The sequence below is a fragment of the Tamandua tetradactyla genome, chromosome 17 (assembly GCF_023851605.1).
Source record: "Tamandua tetradactyla isolate mTamTet1 chromosome 17, mTamTet1.pri, whole genome shotgun sequence".
Classification (NCBI taxonomy): Eukaryota; Metazoa; Chordata; class Mammalia; order Pilosa; family Myrmecophagidae; genus Tamandua; species Tamandua tetradactyla.
The window spans coordinates 81,646,112-81,652,111 of NC_135343.1; positions in this window are offsets into that span (position 1 = coordinate 81,646,112).

Below are 6,000 nucleotides of genomic sequence, written 5' to 3' on the forward strand. Positions count from 1 at the left end.
TCCAATTGTGGAATTAATTAACAAATTCTGACTACTGAAAACAGGCCCCCAGCTCAGATAAACCCTGAATAAGTGCTAAAGGCACTAGGAGACTAGGAGGTTTTACCCCAGCACAGATGGGGAAGGACTGCTGGGGGGGGGGGGGGAGCGGGAGCAATGGGGAGGGAAGGGGGGGAAGGGGGGGAACAGAGATTTTTTTTTAATCTGACAGCACAAAATAATTGAAAAGGGCTGGACCATAAAAAAGGGGAGGGGGGCACATAGAACCTGGAAATACATAGAGCAATGTACCAATTTAAGCGCTTGATTAAAAAATCCAAGGAACAGGGGTCCTGCTATGGAAAGGATTTTTTTTTACTTTGTTTCTATTGCTTAACAGCTGATTAGATAAAAAACTGCAAGGCTTCTCAGGCCCCAACTGCCCCAGGCAAGAGTGGAATTAAGCTTGTCTGAGAGACAAAGAGGCTGGTCAGGTGAAAGGAATTAATGCTCTGGAGACCCGCTGGAGGGAGAGTCTCCTGATGTTAAAGGCACTACATCACTTTATACTGGTGGGACCCGCAGGCAGACAAGTGCCACAGGACAGGAAAAGCACAGCATCTAGAGGCTTCACAGGAAAGTCTGTCAACCTACACGGTCTCACCCTCAGGGAAAACTGATGCGGGTGACTCTTTCCTCCTGAGTGGAGGCCAGTCTGGTCTGGGAAAATCTGACTGGCATCTATAATAGCTAAGTAGACACTCCTAAGGGAATAAAAAAAGGCACAATACAGGAAGGGCAAGAAACAAAGAAACAAGAACTGAAAAATGCTGATCTGTTTAAAAAAAAACCTTTGCTAGAGGTCTAGAATAAGCTGAACTGAATATCAAGAACATATAGAGAACAAAGCCATCCAGCAAGAAAATTCTAGTGAAAACAATCACCAGGATAAACTAATTAAGGAAGTTAAATGCCTAGACACCAGCAAAAAATAATGAGTCATATGAGGAAAACTGAAGATATGACCCAGTCAAAGGAACAAATGAACAATTCAAATGAGATACAGGAGTTGGAACAACTACTTTAGGATGTTCAAACAGGCATGGAAAATCTCATCCAAAATCAAATCAACAACTTGAGGTAGGATATAAAGAAGGCAACGGATGAACCAAAAGAAGAAACTGAAAGTCTGAAAAAACAAATCACAGAATTTATGAGCATGAAATGCACAGTAGAAGAGATGTAAAAAACAAAACAATGGAAACCTACAATGTCAGATTTCAAGAGGTAGAAGAAAGAATTAGTGAACTGGAGGATGAGAGATCTGAAATCTGGCATGCAAAAGAAAATATAGGATAAATAATGTAAAAATATGAGCAGGGACACAGGGAATTGAATGATAACATGAAGCACATGAATATACATGTTGTGGGTGTCCCAGAAGGAGAAGAGAAGAGAAAAGGAGTAGAAAGACTAATGGAGGAAATTATCACTGAAAATTTCCCAACTTTTATGAAAGACTTAAAATTACAGATCCAAGAAGTGCAGCGTACCCCAAAGAGAAAAGATCCAAATAGGTGTACACCAAGACACTTACTAATCAGAATGTCAGATGTCAAAGATAGAGATTTTTGAAAACAGCAAGAGAAAAGCAATCCATCACATACAAGAGAAGCCCAATAAGACTATATGTAGATTTCTCAACAGAAACCATTGAAACAAGCAGACAGTAGTATGGTATATTTAAGATTCTAAAAGAGAAATACTGGCAACCAAGAACTCTATATCCAGCAAAGCTGTCCTTCAAAAATGAGGGGGAAATTAAAACATTTTCAGGCAAAAAAATCATCGACAGAATTTGTGACCAAGAAACTAGCTCTGCAAGAAATACTAAAGGGAGCACTAGAGGCAGATAGGAAAAGGAGAGAGAGGTGTGGAGAAGAGTGTAGAAATGAGACTATCAGTAAAGGTAAAAAGAGAAAAAAATTAGATATGACATATAAAATCCAGAAGACAAAATGGCAGAAGAAAGTACTGCCCTTACAGTAATAACACTAAATGTTAATTGATTAAATTCTCCAATCAAAAGACAAAGAATGACAGAATGGATTAAAAAACAGGACCCATCTAGATGCTATCTACAGGAATGCATTTTAGACCCAAGGACAAACATAGGTTGAAAGTGAGAGGTTGGGAAAAGATACTTCATGCAAACAACAATCAGAAAAAGCAGGAGTAGCTATACTAATATCCAACAAATTAGACTTCAAATTTAAAGTAATTAAATAAGACAAAGAAGGTCACTATGTATTAATAAAAGGAACAATTCAACATGAAGACATAACAATCATAAATATTTATGCACCAAGCCAGAGTGCTTCAAAATACAAGACAAAGACTGAAAAGAGAAATACATACCTCTACCATAATAGTTGGAGACTTTAATTCCCTACTCTCATTAATGGATAGAACATCTAGACAGAGAATCAATAAAGAAACTGAGAATTTGAATAATACAATAAATGAACTAGACTTAACAGACATTGATACGACATTAACACCCCACAACAGCAGGATACACCTTTTTCTCAAATGCTCATGGATCACTCTCAAGGACAGACCATATGCTAGGTCACAAAGCAATTCTCAATAAATTTAAAAAGATTGAAATCATACCAAACACTTTCTCAGATCATAAAGGAATGAAATTGGAAGTTAATAACAGGCTGAGGGCCAGAAAATTTACAAATATATGGCAGCTCAACTATACACTCTTAAGCAACCAGTGGGTCAAGGAAGAAATTACAAGAAAAATCAGTAAATATCTCGAGGCAAATGAAAATGAAAACACAACATATCAACATTTATGGGTTGCAGCAAAGGAAGTGCTAAGAGGGAAATTTGCCTTAAATGTCTACATCAAAAAAGAAGAAAGAGCAAAAATCAAGGAATTAATTGTTGACTTGGAAAAACTAGAGAAAGAACAGCAAACTAACCCCAAAGCAAGCAAAATAAATGAAATAACAAAGATTAGAGCAGAAATACATGAAATTGAGAACATGAAAACAACTGAGAAAATCAACAAAACCAGAAGTTGGTTCTTTGAGAAAATCAATAAAATTGATGGACCCTTCTCAAGGTTTATAAAAGGAAGAATAGAGAGGATGCAAATAAATAAAATCAGAAATGGAAGAGGAGACGTAATCATTGACCTGGCAGAAATAAAGGAGGTAATGAGAGGATACTATGAACAATTTTAGGCTGCAAAAAACATAGATGAAATGGACAGCTTCCTAGAAAGGCATGAACAACAAACATTGACTCAAGAAGAAATACACAACAACTTCAACAAATCAGAAGAAATTGAATCAATCATTGAGAAGCCCCCAAAAAAGAGAAGTCCAGAACCAGATGGCTTCACATGTGAATTCTACTAAGCATTCAAGAAAGAATTAGTACCAATCCTGCTCAAACTCATCAAAAAAAAATTAGAAAAGAGGAAAGGCTACCTAATTCATGAAGTCAACATCACCCTCATACCAAAGCCAGACAAAGATACTACAAGATAAGAAAATTACAGACCAATCTCTCTAATGAATATAGATGCAAAAATCCTCAACAAAATTTTTGCAAATCAAATTCAGATGTAATTTAAAAGAAATATACACCATGACCAAGTGGAATTCATTCCAGGTATGCAGTTCAACATAAGAAAATCAATTAATGTAATACACCATATCAACAAATCAAAGCAGAAAAACCACATGATCATCTCGTTCAATGCAGAAAAGGCATTTGACAAAATTTCACATCCTTTCTTGATGTAAACACCTCAAAGGATAGGAATAGAAGGGAACTTCCTCAGCATGATAAAGGGAATATATGAAAACCACAGCTAATATCATCTTCAATGGGGAAAGACTGAAAGCTTTCCCCCTAACGTCAAGAACAAGACAAGGATGTCCACTGTCACCACTGTTACTCAACATTGTGTTGGAAGTTCTAGCCAGAACAGTTGGGCAAGAAAAAGAAACACAAGGCATTAAAATTGGAAAGGAAGAAAACTCTCACTGTTTGTAGATGATATGATACTACATGTCTAAAACCCAAAAATATCAACAGCAAAACTACTAAAGCTAATAAATGAGTACTGCAAAGTGGCAGTGTTCTAGTTTTCTAGCTGCTGGAATGCAATATACCAGAAATGGAATGGCTTTTAAAAAGGGGATTTTAATGAGTTGCTAGTTTATAGTTCTAAGGCCAAGAAAATGTCCCAATTAAAACAAGTCTAAAGAAATGTCCAATCAAAGGCATCTAGGGAAAGATACCTTGGTTCAAGAAGGCCAATGAAGTTCAGGGTTTCTCTCTCAAGTGAGAAGGTACATGGCGAACACAGTCAGGGCTTCTCTCTCAGCTGGAAGGGCACATGGCAAATACGGCATCATCTGCTAGCTTTCTCTCCTGGTTTCCGGTTTCATGAAGCTCCCCAGGAGGCGTTTTCCTTCTTCATCTCCAAAGGTCACTGGCTGGTGGACTCTGCTCCATGGTGCTGCTCTCTCTGAATCTCTCATTCTCCAAAATGTTTCCTCTTTTATAGGACTTCAGAAACTAATCAAGACCCATTTAAATGGGTGGAGACATGTCATCCCCTAATCCAGTTTAACAACCATTCTTAACTAAATCACATCAACCAAAGAGATGATCTCATTACAATTTCAAATATACAGTATTGAATAGAGATTATTCTACCTTTAAGAAATGGGATTTATATTAAAACATGGCTTTTCTTAGGGGGCATACTTCCTTTCAAACCAGCACAGGCAGGTTACAAGATAAACACTCAAAAATCTGTAGTGTTTTTATACACTAGTAATGAGCAATCTGAGGGGGAATCAAGAAAAAAAATCCATTTACAATTGCAACCAAAAGAATAAAATATTTAGGAATAAATTTAACTAAGGATGAAAAACACCTATACAAAGAAAACTATAAGAAATTGCTAAAAAAAAAAAATCACAGAAGACTGAAATAAGTGGAAGGGCATACCATGTTCATGGATTGGAAGACTAAATATAGTTAAGGTGTCAATTCTACCTAAATTGATTTACAGGTTCAATGCAATACCAATTAAAATCCCAAAAACTTACTTTTCAGAAATAGAAAAACCAGTAACCAAATATATCTGGGAGGGCAGGGGATCCCAAATAGCTAAAAAATATCCTGAGAAAGAATAATGAAGTCAGAGGTCTCACACTACCTGACTTGAAGTCGTATTATGAAGCTACAGTGGTCAAAACAGCATGGTATTGGCATAAAGATAGATATACTGACCAATGAAGTTGAATAGGATGTTCAAATGTAGACCCTCTCATCTATGGACAGCTGATCTTTGATAGGGCAGTCAAGCCAACTCACCTGGGACAGAGCAGTCTCTTCAATAAATGGTGCCTAGAGAACTGGATATCCATATGCAAAAGAATGAAAGAGGATCCATATCTCATACCCTATACAAAAATTAACTAAAAATGGATCAAAGGCCTAAATATTAGATCTAAGACCATAAAACTTTTAAAATAAAATGTAGGGAAACATCTTATAAATATTATAATAGGAGGTGGTTTCCTAGATCTTACACCCAAAGCACAAGCTTTGAAGAAAGAAATGTGAAATTCTCAAAATTAAACACTTTTGTGCATCAAGGAACTCTGTCAAGAAAGTAAAAGACAGCCTACACAATGGGAGGCAATATTTGGAAATGATGTATCAAATAATGGTCTAGTATCCAGAACACATAAATAGCTTATTCAACTCAGCAACAAAAAGACAAACAACCCAATTACAAAATGGGCAAAGGACATGAACAGACACTTCTCAGAAAAGGAAATACAAATGGCCAAAAAGCACTTGAAAAGATGCTCAACTTCCCTAGCTATTAGGGAAATGCAAATCAAAACCATAATGAGATATCATCTCACAACCACCAGAATGGCCATTATAAAAAAAAAAAAAACAAAACAGAAA